This window comes from Triturus cristatus, chromosome 10, assembly GCF_964204655.1.
Source record: "Triturus cristatus chromosome 10, aTriCri1.1, whole genome shotgun sequence".
NCBI classification, from domain to species: domain Eukaryota; kingdom Metazoa; phylum Chordata; class Amphibia; order Caudata; family Salamandridae; genus Triturus; species Triturus cristatus.
Genome location: NC_140593.1, coordinates 405,294,811 through 405,313,076, shown reverse-complemented (window position 1 = coordinate 405,313,076; position 18,266 = coordinate 405,294,811). Strand labels below are relative to the sequence as shown.

The following is an 18,266-nucleotide window of genomic DNA, read 5'->3' as shown; positions in this document are numbered from 1 at the left end:
AGTTCACCCCTTAACTCCGGACAAAAAGAACCCCAGAACCAAACTGGAGTAAAGATTCTGACAGAACGCAGGGGTTACAGAAGCAATGGAAATGCTCTAAAATAATTGCTAACGTCTTTACATATTTATTAGGGTGATTCTGTTACATAACGTGCATGTTACAAGAAAGAAAATGTCCCATTGTAATACTCATACAATGCAGTTTCCTTCAACATTTTCAAAGGAGCGCTTAGTCTAACATATAACAGTTTCCTTGTGCTGTGGTTGAAGCGGGCCCAACACACTTGCGTAGTACCGATGGGTCGTGTGCAGTAGGATGTCCTCTGCTGTGCACTGAAAAGGGGAAGTTCTGGAGGGGACAAAATAGGGACGGCCTCTGAACCATATTCATCTTAATTAAGTTTCTTTATGGAGCGTGCATTTGGGAAATACTCCTCCTTAGTGAGCACAGACTTTGCATCATGTAGTATGGTCTACAACTTGCAAACTCCAAGAGCGAGCCTTTGGGAGGGCTCCGCGAGGTTTCCACTGGCTTTAATATGTCACTTATCCCGCTCAGAGGGGCCCTCTGGATCCTCACTGAGGGCAGGCCTGGGGAGCCCAGGTTCAGGCACACACAGCACATGTTATATTTGGGCGTCTAATGACCCCCAATGTCAGTGATTGTAGTCTGTCACCATACACCCTACTCAGGGGGAACCTCTGGCACAACCGGTGAAGACTATTTGGGCTCCAGTACAAAGCTGCAGAGGGTTGACAATGCCGCCCTTATGTCAAAGAGTGCTGGGCAGACTTGAGTGTCAGCCCAAACACACGCAGAGTGGGCTTGGCCTCTGCTGCAGAGCAGACGTTATGTGGTGGCATCAACGGAGCCATGCTGCACCAGGCACAGGGCAGTGCCAGCTTGATAGTAATCAAATAGTACAGCCTCCGTTGTGTTTTAACACATCCTCGCGACACCCACATTCTTATTCCCCCCTCCTTGACAAAGTGAACTTTAAAAAGCCCACTCCAGCCAAACGCTCTGCTCTCAAGCCTGTGCCACAAGGAGGCATCCTGTTGGGAACTTGCCAGTGTGATGTGATGTTTTAACTACAATCTGAACAACCAAAAAAACTGTTCCCAAGAGTTTGCAGGTAAAAATAGTTGTTAATTAGGAGAACTGCAACACTGCAGAAACAGATATCTAAGCAGATGAATCTATCTTAGTAATGTAGACATGTGACTCAGTGAATAAGCCAAGAAATTGTACCAAAAGTGGAAATCGCACCCAGAAGAATATCAACTTTAAACATTTTTAAAAGCCAGGCTCACAAAGTAGTTTGTGTTCTAGTGAGATGCCATGCACAGAATGCGAGATCTAAACCAGGATAGCGGAGGGAAAACCTCAACAAAAGAATCCAGCATTATGACAACCAACCAGAGACCCAATTTAAAATAACTCTGGGGTGAACTGCACAGCGCCTTACGTGGAAGTTTTAGATAGAGTGCTAGAACTTCATGAAAACTCGGCCCTGACTGTCCGAATGCCGGAGAAACATCAGAGCGCCGTTTGGAGACATGCCTCATCTACAATGATGTTAAATGATGCTCACGAGAGCCCATTGCAATGAAGAAATGTCATTGCACGACGAGACCACATGCAGTGCTCCAGAAGTGATGATTAAATAGTAAAAGCGGAGCACAGGGGCTTCATTGCGTCGAGTGAGTTAAAGTCTCACTGCAAAAGTAGCTACCGGCACGTTAAATACCTCGTGTGCAAATGGAATTCAGAAACATTTGCTCTGGTGTATCCTTGTGCTCCTGGGATCCCCGTATGCTCTCTGACGATTATGCAATAAAATGCCAAATGCATATCTTCGAGCCTGTAGGACTCTCCTACTTGGGCCCCGAGGCAGATCTCTCCGAGTCAGGCCGGCGCAGCCCCAGGGGGGAATACAGTAACACACCCGTGGCCCTGGCCTGCCCTTCACCTGCAGCGCTCTCGTGTCATCTACCGCGGGTTGTCGCACACAGGGAGAAGGTGCTTATCACAGCGCTTCCATCTGCAGCCCTATTGAACGGGACACTAATGTCTCTTCAAGAAATGAACCTTTGGAGATCGAGCCGCGTGCCATTATCAGTGCAAGAAGAGGACGGGCTGATAAGCGAAATGTAATACCGGAATTGAGTTCTTGCGTTGTGAGGCACTGAGAACATCTGAACAATATTTTCTTGTTTGAGAATGGATTACATAAAGTGTAATTTACATAGATACCTAGACTTAATTCATAATTTTAAAAAAACACTCGAAAAACTACAATTTAAAGAAATAATGGTAAAGCCAATAGGTCACTACTCTAAAAGGCAGGTCTACTGACTTTGCTAATGTTTTGTGGCAATGGCATGCCAAGATGATTGCACCCACATCGCCGGCAATCTTAAAGTGGACTGTTGGTTTAATAAAAACAGTTCTTAGATGCTGGTCAAGCGCAATCATGTATGGTGATCTATTCGTGTGTCATGATGTGTGCATATGCATGCATCTTTATGCATGGTGGCCATTTTTTATTTACCATTCTACCATGGCAGACAGCCTTGTTAGAAAGTTAAAAATGTTTACAACGTTTTAAAAGATTGTGTGCAAAGTTGAAACAAGCATTTGCAATGCAATAGGTCTCACATTTGCGAGAGTTTAAGCTATTGGCATTGTAAATGACAATGCCTTGTATTTATCTGTTTTCAAAACCAACACATAGATAAAAGGTTTGTCATTTACAATGCCAATAGCTCAAATTTTCAAAACCAACACATAGATAAAAGGTTTGTCATTTACAATGCCAATAGCTCAAACTTTTGCAAATGCGAGACCTATTGCATTGCAAATGCTTGTAATTGTACAGCTGGGGTGCATTGTCTGGGTGGTGGAGGAATATCATGATCAAGCCCCCAATAGGAACAGCATACCCATCACACGTGTGTGCCGGGGTGGCCAGGCAGAGTGTGCTTTGTTAATGCAGGTGATTTGCCCTCTCAGTGGTTACCTCGCCTTTGGATGGAAGTTTGGTTTTACTCTGACCTTCACAGGGCGGTTAGTGTACTTCTTAACACCTAGATCAATCACTTCAAGTAATGGTGTGCTGCATGACCTTGGGCGGGAAATAACTTTAGATCACCTCTTACTGCTACTGCTCCTTTTTTAATCATATCAGAACATTTGAAGTTTGCGTTTCCACCCCATTGAGAGATAACTTCGAGTTCATCTCCCTCTGAATTCTTTCCAAGTGGAGTTTAGACCAAAGGAGCCCCCAATTTGTGCTTTCGTTTTTCCATTACACCCAAAGCTGAGATTAGATGCTGGCACCGCACCCCTGGTTGCCAAAGCTTACCCTATATGGTGCCGCACCCCTTGCCACACCATACTGAACAATCATTTTGCAGCCAGGTGCACCAGGAGCCAAGTATGTAAATGGTTTGGATTAGTTCTCTGGCATCTCTTACAGGTTGTATCTTGCACCCTTTGAAGTCACTTTTAGGAGAGTACTATCTGGGATCTACCAGCACGCTCTTCTAGCTTCTTCCATTTTTATTGTTGACCCACTTTCCTTCCTTGTTTGGCTTTGGCTTTCATTTGTAAATGTGCGCCCTTGGCACACAGATTCTCCTCTGCATGGATAGCGACCGGTGTGCCGCAGCATGTAACTTTGCATGATAGAGGGTTGGAGTTGGATGGAGGGCACCTAGCCGTAACTGAAGACTAACAAAAGTCAGATGTGATTGGTGGAGTGGGAGCAATGATATCGGATCCCTCATTCTGATCTACTGAGCTGGGAGAACGACCCCCTGGGGGAAGTGAAAACCCCGAAACTCAGGCTAGACTATGATCTATATGTAAACACAAAGGAGTCTGATCCAATAAGGCCTAATACATGGGGAGGGATCAATGTCAAAATACAAAAACTATTGAGTACCCCACAAGGCCAATAATAGACATTAATTACAGAAACCCAGCATAAACGTCAATCTAGTGTGCTCGAGTATTTATCTCATTTCGTATTTCAAGAGTATTATTTTTAATAGCGTTTTCCATTATTAGGATACTCTTATCCATTTGGTACAGACAATGCACATATACACAAAAATGTACACCAACTCACATGGATCAACACAAGTCGAACATAACATGAAACAAACGGAAAAGGGTATTCGAAGATACAGACTATGATCTAGCCATGGATCGCGCAGATCATTGCAGTGACATCAACTTGCTTGTTGCAGCACTATCTCCTTGGGCAAATCCTTCTGTGTCTTACCTCATCCCGGATATTCCGTCTGGCAACAGTACTTGTTGGATCCAGGCTTGATTACTCTCTTCTACAGAGGCTCCCATAACACAAAATGTGGGGTCCTGCTATATTTTTGGGGTGCAGCGTTTTGATCCTTCACCACCTGTGCCCCACAATGAGCAGGTTCTGATTCAAGCCTCTTTGTGTGCATCTTTGGGCCCTTATGGCCCTTTCCCTCCTTTAATCAAGTACCCGTTCGGTGCTACATTGCTGGCCTTGCTTTACGGCCTGTGCATCTTTTTCAGTACCAGAATCGACACGAGAGAGGAAGAGCTGTCTTTGTGCTCACCCCCACTCTGGATCAATTTCATTGACCCAAAGGACCACAGCCAAGCACCTACACGTCCTTTAAAGATGGTGGTGTGCGAGTGTGTGTTGTTCATTTGTTTGTTGTTTTCTTCTTTTTTTACACTGACTTTGCCTTTCTTACAGCTCTTGCACAGCGTTTTCTTAGTAGTGGGTATCTGAAAACGGTGATGTACAAAAACGATCCCTAGCCAGCTCCTCCGAGCAGCCCCTTGGTATTTCCACGTGGAAATTGTTACTTTCCTACAATTTGTTAAACTGCTATTCTCGGGGAGTGCAGGCAGGATTAGCACGATCCTTTTGTGACTAGCAGGCCACCCTCTCACATTACAGAAGCACTGGGGTTAACTTCTAATATGGATGATAAGGCCCATTCTGACAGTGATATAGGTCAGGTCGCAGGTTCTAATCCAGCAAGTCTGGCCCAGACGTTCATTGTAGTCTGGAAGTAAGATGCGCGTTGCTGAAACATGCAGTGATCTGGTGGCCAGGAGTTAAATTCCAGCAAGGCAGGATCTGCTTTTCATCCTTCTGAGGTGAGTAAAATGAGTGCGCCCGGTCTCGTACTACCTGGTCACCATATTTTCTTGTATAGTGAGTAAAATGAGTACCCTTAAATTTGGTGATAGTAACCTTTGTTTAATACAGTGCTTAGAAGCAGCAGCAGTTTGTTTGAAGCGTGTATAAAACAAAAATATTTGTTTTCTGAGCAGTTTCGTTTGGACAGTGCTCTCAGTAAATAAAGGTTTGATGTATATTGCCTTGGCGATAGCACTGCCTAAACTGCGTTGTGGTTATAAACGGTTATTGTAATATTTTACTGAGACATGTGTGAATGACGGAGTTCACAATCTAGCAGCCTCTGCTGGAGAGCTGTGTTTTTTTCCTTCTTTGCCCAAGGTATGTTCCGGCCTGAGGCACTGTGCGGGCATGTGAGTGGTAGATAGGTAGTCACACCCTGTTGAATAAAGCACTGGGTGTGCTGCTAGACTGCCATGTCTGTCAACAGAGCTTGATGAAATCCGATGTTCACTCTGATGCCAGCTTTGAAGGGCTCGACCAGAGTCCTCCCCCCAAGATACTTTCCTTCTTTGCCATTTACTTTTGTCCTTTCTTTCACTATTTATCAGGAATCTTTTTCATACATTTTCTCTTTTAATGAAGGTGCTTTAAGAAACAAGCTGTCTCTGCGTGCACATCTCCTGTCCGCGCAGGCACAGCGAACAGGAGACAGGGAGGGACAGGAGATGTGTACGCGTGCGAGCGGCATTGAATGAAGCCAGAGAGGAGACGCCATGCGCGTACACATCGACTGTCCGTGCGCGCACATGGTTTGTCTCCCTTCTGAACAAAACCGACAATAATAGAGTGTCACCAAGGCGAAAGCAGCGCATGCGCTGCGTTCGCCAGGCGAGACCTAAATAGGAAGCAAGCAGCCCAGCAGCACTTTGCAGCTGTCTAGCCCTTCACAAATAAATAATGTAACCGGGAAGGTGATTAGGAAAGGTACTGGCTGGGGAGCACACGGAATTGAGGAGGGGGGGGAGTTAAAAGAGAGCATGCAAGTGGGGGGGAGAAAAAGCAGTATAGATAGAAAGGAAACACATGTACTGCACAGAGTGCTCAATAGAAAAAAAAAGAATCCCCTCGAGTGTGCAGTGGAAGGATACAACTCACTGTCAGAACACAGTGAGACTGAAATGCTCCTGGGTGGGACAAACACAAGACGTGAAGAGAAGAGATAGAATCAGCAACAGACAATTGAGCCATTCAATCATGAACAATCAGGAAAAACGGGCAGACCTCAGCCCACTCTAAGTATATGCTATATTAGAAACAATAAGTGTTGCCAGAGGAAGCTGAAGCTGTCTGCAGTCGAGACATAAAAGGTCTAAGGAGAATGCCAGACAGCAAAATAAAAAAGATATAATATTACTTACAGAAATATGAGCTGACAAAGGGAGTAACTGCCCATGAAGCTGCAACTGACGAGCAGCTGACTTCAGTGTTCTTTAATTCACCACTTTTTAATGGTCTCTAACAGAAGCTACAATAAATATGAGCGCAAGGACTGCCATAGCAAATATGTCTCACCTTTTGGTATTGCAAGTGCTTGTTGCCAGCTAAACATCCTCGGCCAAACGAGAAAAGCAATGGTTGTGTTGACAAAAAAATAAATAAAGCCATGAGGGTCAGCCTCAGTGTAATAACGTATGCGTGTGCATCCATCACCACACATGTGTACACCGACTTCATTACACGGCTGCCATTTGGGCTTTGTAGGTCTCGCCTAACAGATAGCTTTTAGCTGTCTGGCAGGCGAAAGCCTCTTGTGGATCATGCCAAAAATGTACAGTGCGATTAGCCTCGCTTACCATAAGTTGACTGTATTGTCACTCTCGTTTGCTAGCTTCTTTTTTGATGGCTTGCGTTCCTCTTCTTGTGTTGTCTCTACCCGGGAGAGTTCCTCTTTACTGTCATTTTGATTGGATGACTTGTATCTTTCTATTGCTCACAAACATTAGGGAGCTACTTTTATCTTTTTCTTTAAGCACTCCATGAGATTGCATGTTTTTTTGAGCTTGCTCCCACGTGTGTTGCTTAACCACCAAATACCATCCCCGTGTTCCCTGTTGTACTCTTCTCCTCCACCACGGCTATTTTAAAATTTTCTAATAATTCTCCCATGTTGGGTCCCATGCAGTTGCTTCCCCTACAGCTTCTTAAAATGGTTGTGTGACGGAACCACGCATGCGTTTACCACACATGCCGGACTACGCAGTCTTAACCACGCAAGTCTTAACCACGCATATGCCTTTACCACAAATGCCTTTACAGCAAAATATGTATTGTTAAGGCATGTATGGCAAAGACATATGCGTGGTTAAGACTTATAAGTCTTACCCACCTGACCCCTGCCCCCCGCCTCAGACCTAAAACTACCCCCTCTCTCCTAAAAACCAACCCCCTCCCTCAAGCCCTAAAAACGTCCCAGCCTCCCAAACCCTACAAACTATGCCGCCCTTCCCTAAGCCCTAAAAACGACCCTGACCACCGAGCCCTAAAACTACCCTGCTGCCCCAAAAAGTACCCCAATCCCTGTCCCTGCCCTGATCCCTAAAACAGCACCCCAAACCCCTAACTCTGAGATCTAAAACTACCCTCTCCCTCCTGGAAACCAACCCCTTCCCCCAAACCCTAAAAATGTCCCTGCCCTCAAGCCCTCAAAATTACCCCGCCCTCCCCTAAGCCCTAAAAACTACCCCGACCTCCCCCCCAAAACTGGCTCCAACCCCACTCACCTCACCGCGTCCCCTCCCGATTCTTCCTGCTTCTGCCCAGCAGCAGCTAGACCGTGCACTGCCTTAACCCTCTGCCCGCATTGTTCTGACTATTACCCTCTTAATAGATATGCCACTCTTCTTTCACAAATGTGTCACTGAGCAAGTTAATATACATTTGTTGTACTTTTTGCCCCAAATGGTGTCTGCCTTCGCTGCCAGGCCTTTTCCCCCTCCTGTGCCACGCCCTTTTTTGGCTATTTGGGGTAGTGCGCGCTGAGGCCCCTGTAACTTTTTGACCACATAAGGTATCCACGCCAAATTTGCGTCCTTTTCTTCCAACATCATGGGGATTCTGAAGGTACTCAGGGTTTGTGGATTCCCCTTGCAAAAACAAAGCAAAAGCATTATCTTTCGTGGAGGACAAAAGGGAATTAGCGAGACGCCGCCATGCATGGGTCATAATAAACTCTTATACACGGCCAAGACCTCAACCCTACCTAGCAGCTCACTTCAGATTGTCCTTAAAAAGGAGGTTCATGGCATACAGATTTGGAGAACATTGCACATTAGACTTAGTACCCTGGAAAAACAAGGATCAAGCAAAGGCATGTCGTTTATGTGGTCATTATAGCGAAACTTTGAGCCATATGCTGTGTGTCTGTGAAATAGTAAAATTAGAAAGAAGGAAGATGCTGAGAACAGCTTTTAATGATTTAAAAATCCGCACCTGCAGACAGGCAGCAACAAGTTGGATGGGTGCCGCCTCAAACATTTTAATATGCAGGGGGATAAAATTTATGATAGTAGTAGAAAGCTTACTTTCAAAAGTGGGCAAAAATTGAAGGCATGATGCCATAAAAAGAACTAAGTAGACTTTTATGAACTGAAAATGCTTTTAATATGAAATGTGTTTTATATGCTTTATGGTTTGTGAAAACCAAATAAAGTTATTTTTTGACTGACTGACTGACTGATTCCCCTGGAGGGGTCACAGAAATGAGCCAAAATACGGCAAAATTTAGGTTTTTTGGGGGAAAATTGGAAAAATGGGCTGCAAATGAAAGCATCTGGGTTTTTCCCTGCAAGTGTTATCAAAAAAGGGTTTGTGGAGCTGAAATCACCATTTTCCCAGCTTTTAGGGGATACCAGACTTTTGTCAGAAATCCAACATTTTATACACAGTTTTGGCATTTTTCTGGGACATAGCCTATTTTTGCTATTTTTTGTGCTTTAAACCTCATTCCAGTTAATGGTAGAAATGGGTACAAAAGCAATAATGGATCCTGGAAAGCTATACAGTTTAGAGAAGTAGACAATATTCTGAATTCAGCAAGGGGTCATTTGTGTAGATCCATCAAGGTTTCTTTATAGAAACTAACAGTTAAATATAGGATAAATTGAAAATTTGTTGAAAAAAAGCGCCTTTTGTGTCAACGTTTTCACCTGTAACTTCTTCTAAATATAACAGCTCTTTGAAAGCAATATACCGTTACATCCGCTGGACATTACTGGTTGTGGGGATATATAGGACTTGTAGGTTCACCAAGAACCCGATGAATTTCCCGATAAAAACGGGGCCTCACTCGTGTGGGAGGCCCAAGTACCCGCGACAGGCAAGGGCCCACAACGTAGTGAGGCGACATTAAAATTGCCTATCTCAAAACGACCTGGTTTTGCAAGGGGGGGTCACTTGGGTTTTTGGCCCAGTGCTCGGCGGCCACCTAGGGAAACCTACCAAACCCACACATTTCTGAAAACTAGACACCCGGGGGATTCCAGGGAGGTATGGCTTGCGTGGATCTCCCAACGTTTCCTTACCCAGAATGCCCTGCAAACCTCAAATTTAGCTGACAAAATCACTTTTTTCACACATTTTTGTGTGGGAAAGTTGTGGCATCACCGGACTGACTAGCAGGCCCATGCCCCCACCCCTATTTTTTTTTTTTTTTTAAATACCCTGGTGTCTAGTGGGCTTTTTGCCCCCCCGGGGCTAATGCCCCCATCTGCCCCCCAGGGGGGGCAAAAAGACTCAATGGTGCCAACGTTATTTGGGGGAAGCAAAGGCCCTTGCCCAAGGGGCCGCTCCCCCCTCCTTGGTGTCTAGTGGGTGGATCCCTGCTTGAGGATCGCCCTCCTGTGGCGATCCCCAAGCAGGGATCCACTGGAATGAAACTGAAATGAGCCTCTTGGCTCATTTCAGTTTCACTTTCAGTGTAATGACGTCGGAGCGACGTGCGCGCCGATCGTCATTACACTGAAAGGGGGGGGGGGGCCTCGGGAGCTGGGGAAGCTCTTCCCCAGCTCCCGAGGCTATTTTTAATTAAAGGGAATCCCTCTGGTGCCCGCACCAGAGGGATTCCCCAGGGAATGCCTCATGACGTGCTGGACTCGTCATGGGCACAACGCAACTGTGCTCCATGACGAGTCCAGCACGTCATGGGCACAGAAGGGGTTAAATAAAAAATGTAAACAAAATGGCGCCTGTGTCATTCTATAGGCGTGTGCATACAAAGTGATGCATGCGTGCCTTTACATCATCACACATGCATGCACCTGCATTCACACATAACATCATCATGTCTTTCTCCCTTTTCTTTTGGCCAATCAATGCGGTAAGGGATCAGCAAAAATCATTTTGCTTAAAAAGCATTGGCAAAGGCAGTACGTCACAAAGGCGAGCTCTATTAGCGTTGTCAGTGCTTGTTTTAATTTACTGCTCAACAGCAACAAAATAAAATAAAAGGAGTGCGCAAGTGCATTGTGCTGAAAGGAGGGGCCTGACAGAAAATTACAGCTCTACGTCCACAAATTTGAACAAGAACACATCTTTAATGAACACAACCCCTTCCATGAGTCAATTAGACTATGGAAGAGATACATGGACGACATCCTAGTGATATGGCGAGGTGATTTAGAATCGGTTGTTCTTTTTCAAAGTTGGCTGAATACGCGCAACATTTTTTTAAAGTTCACTCTGGAGGCACACAAAACGAGGATAGCCTTTTTAGAACTTTCCATTTTTGTAACAGATACAGGGTTAGCGAGCGAACTTAATCGCAAACCGATGGCCCGCACCTCTTTGCTCAGATATGACAGCCAACATCCAAAGGCCTTACGTGACAATCTGCCGTTTGGCCAATTTTTGCGATTGAGACGAAACTGTTCTACCCTGGATCTATACAAACGTCATGCCAGTGATCTATCTAATCAACTAGCAGCGAAATTATATCCTAAGAAACTTATCAAGAATGCATGTAAACATGCTACTAACAATCATAGGGATGCGCTGTTAGAAAAGAAAAGAGAAAAAACACCTTTGGGGCGTTTGACCTTTGTGAATACCTTCAGCACACTCACGAATGGCATTCAGAAATGCATTCGAAGAAATTGGCGTATCTTGAATACTTGCAACCAAAAGATCCCAATGCCTCTTTTTGCCTTCAAACGAGGTCCCAATTTGCGGGATAAATTGGTACATACATGCACAATAGAGCAAGAACCAAAGAAATTAGGCACCCTATGGGATCTACCGTCTGTTCAAGGACATTTTCCCTGTGGGACATGTGCCATTTGCCCACAAACGAAACAATCTAAAACAATCGATCTAGGCATGACTAGACCATGGATCCAAAAGACCTTTTCCAATTGCAATAGTGATAACTTAATCTATTTACTACAATGCCCGTGCCAATATCAGTATGTGGGCATGACAACCCGGAAAGTCAAATTGAGGATGCTCGAACACAAGAGCACTTTTAGATGCAAAAAGACGAACACTAGACTAACAAGACATTTTGCTGAAAAGAACCACCAAACAGATGATTTCACTTGGACAGTTCTAGAGAAACCATTCATACCTTCCTACATCAGTGACAAGGCGAGATTTTTATTCAATAAAGAACAACGATGGGTCTTTAAATTGCAGAGTGACAAGAAGGGCTTAAATGATTCGATCCCCTGGACGCCCTAATAACAAGCCCCACAAGAGTACTGTTTATGAGTTGCTATTTTTTGCACTAAAGTTCTGGCAATCATACTCGACACTAGAAACTAGTATTCCCTTCCCCAGATTAAGTTTTCACAATAGCTAACATAAATGAGAAAGGGTTTGCTATAATGAGCAGTCAACTATGATTAGATGATATTTAGACATTCTGAATGAATAATCAATAGATGTTCCATATCACGGTAGCAATAACTTAAATATACCAATACTTTATCATGACATTCCTTAATCCACGTGACTATACTCCCTGACGTGGTAACTCTCATAGTACATGTTCTTGGTGGTTTCTTTAAAACCAACCCAGGTTGGTACCATTGTCCGTCCATCACATTCAAAAGGCGTGAATAAAGTTTATTCAAATCAAGGTAGCGAGTATACAAAATAGATTAAAACTACCGCTTCCTAGTCTGATGACGTCATTTTATAGTTCCATGTGACCACTCTTAATGGCGCCACAAGTCACGCAACACGCAAGCTACGCAGCACGTTTGTGCGTTTAAAAACAATGAGAGCCGGAACCACGGCACCTCCCATAAACTTAGGAGAGACCGAGGCACCGACGGATAGGTAAGCAGCGGCGGCATTTGTTTCCTTGTTTTCCTTTTTGATTCTGGTTGGTTCTGATAGAACACCACCACTAGCCTGAGAGCTTACTCTGTCCTTTTGCAGCTCGATATTACGTTTTATGACAAGTTGCTTAAATATACTGGCCATATTCGCTTTGTCCACATAAGCAGTGGTAGTGTTTTGCCTTAAACATCATAGCCTAAAGCGTTCTAGTTAGTAATTAATAACTACATGTCACAGTAGGCACATTTTACGGTTGTGTTGATCTTTCGAAATAAGTTCACATCTGTTAAAAATAGATGTAACTTTCTCTAAATCAAACCTGGCCGAGCCATATGACCATATATATTGATTTATTTGGTTTTGATCTCAATAAAAACGAACTAAGGTTCTGCATGTATACAGGTTTATTCTACCTCTGCCTGAATAAAGTCAATTCAGAACTTTTAAATTTTACTTTCCAATCATTAAAATTCGGTAACGTGTTCTTTGGATGAATGCATCTGCACTAAAGCTACGTTGCCCAGTTATATTTAATTTGGTCTATAGACATAAGACTATTTTGAGGAGTCTCTTTACCACATAGCCATCAATAAGCAATTTTAACCATTTTAATTACTTCCCAACCATAAAGGTGTCTACTAATTTTCTGTTTTGGTAGTGTCTGTCTGAAACTAGAAGACATATATGAAAGAGTTAGATTTAAGAAATACAGGATGATTCTTATATCTCTCATTGATCCGCTACATATAATTAATTTCTTGTAGGGCGGGGTCTCCGATACCCGAGTTTGTTACCGGGTGAGGTGAGGTTTGAATCTCACACAAGACAGGAGAGTTCACTACCCCCCATGTCTTGATTTTGCAGTGTTACATCTTAACATGTGACAATCAGAGACAAGTAAAATGCAAGGAACAACAGAACCATTATCTAGCCCATATACAAAGAATATACATGTTTGTATTTTGATCTTTTACAGGAGTGAAGAGTACCCTGCTTGTTCAGAGATCTCACCATATCAGGTTGTACTGTTTAACAACTTTTAGAGCACATTTTTTCATTTCACACGTTTCTGCAGTAGCTGTTTAATCTGTGGGTCCTGAAGAAAGCCGGGAGCAAAATCCCTTTAGGCTGAAACTAGTCGACCAATCTGTGAGGCAACATACCTATTTGCTAAAAGTTGCCGTTACACGTTTTTAACTGGATTGGCAGAGAGATGTGTATTAAAGTTTCTGTTCTCTCTCCCAACTCCCTTTTTAACCTTCACATATATGCACTGCACTAGAATTTTCATCATACAAGAGATGATTCATGAAAACAGGACCACTCCGGTCAGTTTCCTTCTCTGAATGTTTTTCCTTCTGGCTCTATCCTTATTGTTCAGTTGCAATCTTTGCTACTTTGTTTACCTCTAGGCTTAGAGGAGTAGTAGCAAGATTAAAGGATGACCAAGTGATGACACTGGCCTCTCTTGGCAGTTGATGGAAATCCTATAATTTTTCTTTCTTTTGTCGTTATCTCAGTTCCTGAGTGTACGTTGTAGTAAGGGTAGTCTTCTTGGATGTCACGATATAGGTTCTCGTTTCCTTGCATAAGTTCTTTTGACCACCAGTTCTTCTTGGAGTTTTTTCGGAAAATTACAGCTGCCAGGCCCTCATAAAAAGTAAGAATTCGAAATATTAAAAATGGGATGGGGAGGAAAGGTCGAACAACTAAACGCTGTCAAGCAGCATCGCTCTTGATAATGGCGAACAGGGAGTGGTGAAGGAGTAACAGAGGAGGGTGGGGGGGGGGGGAGTAAAAAAACTTACATTAAAAAAACACAGAAAATATTGAACAGGATCAGGAGAGAGAAGAAAACAATGGATGAGCTGGAGAGGAGCAACACACAGAGCTCTTGGGGCAGGGATTTGAGGGGCAAAGGAGAACACGAGGAAGAGAGCAAGAAAATACATGCACTCCCATGGAGTACTGAAAGAAAAAGAAAAAAGTAACTTGCTGAATGTGAGCCATGGAAGGGTACAAGTGATGCAATCAAATGGAAGGTAATAAAGTTATGCGGACAAAATAAGCAGAAAAAGCAAAGCCACTGACTAAGAAGCAAGTATATGAGATTGATAAGAATGCCAACCAATCATAAGCAGAGGTCTGAGCCAAAGCCGACTCTAAGCATTGATACTGTACACCATAGGTCTTTTGACAACAGACAGCTAGAGGCAGCCTATATGTGCTTAAAAACTGGAGTCCGCTACTCCTCTGTTCATGTTTTTGAAGTTCTGAGGAAGAGTACTTACTTACCTTTACAGTTGGTATCAAACATTCTCTACCTGATGGCTTTTTTTCTAGTATTTTTGTGCGAGTTTGCATTTAAATGTTTTATGGACTGAGGTGCAGAAAATTGCTTTTTCATTCTGGCCTAGAGATAACTTTATATCTCAGACCACCCATGCATAACTAAAAAAAAACTCATGAATAAACAGGCAGTGGCAAAGTCAGTAGGAAGAGATATTTACATCAGAAGTTGATGTCAGTCATTGTCTACCTGCTGACTTTTTTGTTTAAATTAGCATTTAAATGTTTTACTAAATGAGTTGCACAAAGCTGCTTTTTCGATCTATCCCAGGGACAGCTTTAGATTTCTGGTTAGTCATATGTAATAAAAAAAACAACCTCATGAAGAAACAGGCACTGGCAAAGTCAATAGGTCTGGCATTGTCTGTCGAACTTTTGGGTTCGCCAATGCATGTTTTTTTTGTAAAATGTCATTACAAATTAAATTCAAAGGGGAGCAGCTTTATTGTTATGAATAAAAGTAAAAAAAACATTCATTGGCATCTGAACATGCTTGAGGGCACAGGCACATGTATGCTCATGCAGGAGCAGCCACTTTAGCAGGGGCTAAAAATAATGAAACATGCATGCAATTCGTGAAAATAAATATGCACAAGCGATCTGGTAGCAATATTGGGGGAGCTGCCAGGCTCTTGCCAAAGGAAAACAAATAAATAAACAAAAAGCACACATTGGCTCAGTAGTCCAAGTGAAGGAGTGTATTTATCATGCAAATGTGCCCCATTGTGCAGGAACATAATGTCTTCACTCACAGCCAGGTCAGCAAATGGTTGAAGAAGGGTGACAGCGTGCCTTTCGCTGTATGCTGTTGTGGATGGAAGCAAAATGCGCATGACACTACTGCAGACCAATGTATGGAGAGGGCAGGCTTAAAACCCCTGTCTTGCTAGTAACAGACAGAAAATGATAATATTAAAGAAGGGCATTGGTACGCCCTTTTCATCTACTAGTATGTTCAACTACCATTCATCCAAGCATAGTGTCACGTGCAGATAGCAGCAGGGATTTTTTATTTCCTTTCTTTTTTCTAGTTTTGCGGCACATGATTGCAATAAAATTGATAAAATATTGACAACAACATCAGCTTGCCAAGGCCAGATCTACCTGGTTGGCTGATGCTTGTTATAGTTGATGACAGCACAGCTATAGTCAATTGTAAAGCAGGCAGACGGGAGAAATAAATTAAGTTCAGAACCAAAACAGTGAAAGAGAAAGGACGTTTCAGGGACACCAAGACGAGAAGAATGGAGTAAGAGAAGACAGGCCTGCAGATGGATTAGGATAACATGGCTGCAGGCCTAAAGGACTTTTCTGGAGAGGATAATGAAATCAAAGACACAAGAAACTTTAAGAGGATATCCTCAGTATTACTGTTCTTGCTGGTGCATGGCACAGTAGCATCCTTGATGTCGGTGACTGGTACAGAGCAATACTGAGATGCCGTTTTATCAAAAGAGGCAGGCTGGGCAGATATGGTTGCGACATTTCCTTCATATGAAGAACACAGTCAAATAGCTGAGGTACATGACTTTTTTTTTTGTTCAAATATCTTTATTGTTATTTAAAATAGAAAATACATTTATAATAGATTGCAATACAACATGGCATTATTAAATATAGTAGGTTAAAATCAAAGGATTACAGAATCAAAAAATAGATTTCATGACAAAAGTCAATGAGCTGGGATAAAAAGAAGTATGAACATATCATTAATCAGGCAAGAAAAAACAAAATATATGAATGATACATATTAAGTGGTATACATCGAATCAAATAATATTACAAAACCCAGATGAATGGATTAAACAAGATCAACATCTTATATATCATAATGAGGTTACAAACCAGTCGTATTGCTTAATAACTAGGATTGGGGAGAAAGCAAAGAAGAAGAAGAAAAGACAGAAAAAAAGGAAAGAAAAAAAAAGGAAAGAGGTGGGGACATCTGCTTCAATGAATGAAATAACTTAAAAAGTAGAGTCAAAAGGATATTGAGAAACCAGCCCCTTGGAGGACAGATTCATATAATTGTCCAGTGACCGCCAAACGTTGCTAGAAATGGAAGGCGAGTAGTGCTTCTCCGCAACAAAAGTATGAGCTCCACGGAGGTATGACACCCATGCCCACCAGGTATGATAAGACAAAAGATGAAAAGATTTCCATTCTGTTAGAATAACTTTAACAGCAATGGATATTAGTAAATCCAATAATTCCATATCCGTATTGTCAAGTGGAAAAGGAATAGCTGTAGCCCATGGGCGCAATAGAATCATAGGTAAGGAAAGCTCTAAGGAAATATTGAAGGTTACTGAGAAGTGTTTCCTTATCAAACCCCAATAAGACTGCAAAAGTGTACAATCAAAAAACATATGTTGATGAGTGCCTGGATCTAAATTACAATTCCAACAAAGATCACTATCCAGTAGTTTCAATGTGTATAAGCGAGCAGGTCCAATGAAGGAGATTTAATGTAAAAAAAAATAGATTGAATAAGAGAAGGAGCAATCTTATTGCGTAGGGATAGCTTCCCAATCAATTGCCAAGTCTCTTGTGAAATATGTTTAAAAATTTAATTGTCAAAATGATGAGACCATTTTTCATATGTGATTGTAGCCTGTGAGGGAAGTGGAGCAGATAAAAATGTACAGATTTTTGATGCTGTATGGCCAGGGCGGGACCACATATAAAGAAGAGAAACAGTAGCCGAATCTGTAGAAAGGGATACTTTAGAAAGTGCAACCTTTATTTTCAAAAAAGAGTAAAAATCTATGTTATTAAGATTATACTCCCTAGCTAAAAAAGAGAAGGGAAGAGGGTCGTGATTGGAATAATAAAGATCTTTTACCAGTCTAATACCGCTCGCAGCCCGAGAAGAAGCCGTACCAGGATCAATATCAGTAACAATTTTAGGATTGTACCAAAGTGAGGACCATCTTGATTTATGAAAAGGTTTAGGTACTTTTTTGTCAATATGTTTCAGTGCATTAATCGTGTCTAGTAGAATACGATGGGAATGACCAGGAACCAGCTTAGAAGCCGTGAGAAAGGAGGAAGTAGAAAGAGGAGAACACAACTCACGCTCAATATAAATCCAACGGGGTGTATGCTGGGAGTCTGGTAAGAACCAGAGAGCACCTTGAAAGGCGATTTGATACAATCTGGAAGATTACAACCATCCAGGACAGAGGGCTTTCTAATGTATTTATACGCAATTCTAGCTCTCTCATCATTCCACAAAAATTTGGAAGTGAGTGAATCAATCTCATGGAAGAAAGAAGAAGAAAGCTTTGTAGGTAACATGGAAGATAAGAAATTAACAATTGGGGTAAACATCATCTTAAGAGTTTGTAGTCTTACCCACTAGGAGATATATTTAGGAGACCAGGAGGACAAAAGATCCTTCACTTTAGCTATGATGTGGAATTC

The 18,266-nt window shown here is 42.5% G+C and overlaps 1 protein-coding gene across 14 annotated transcripts in view; it reads right to left on the bottom strand.

Annotated features, from left to right (window-relative positions):
- The window catches only part of KIAA1217 (KIAA1217 ortholog), a 1,240,780-nt gene that overhangs the window by 322,892 nt on the left and 899,622 nt on the right, over positions 1-18,266 (bottom strand). The window lies entirely within an intron of this gene.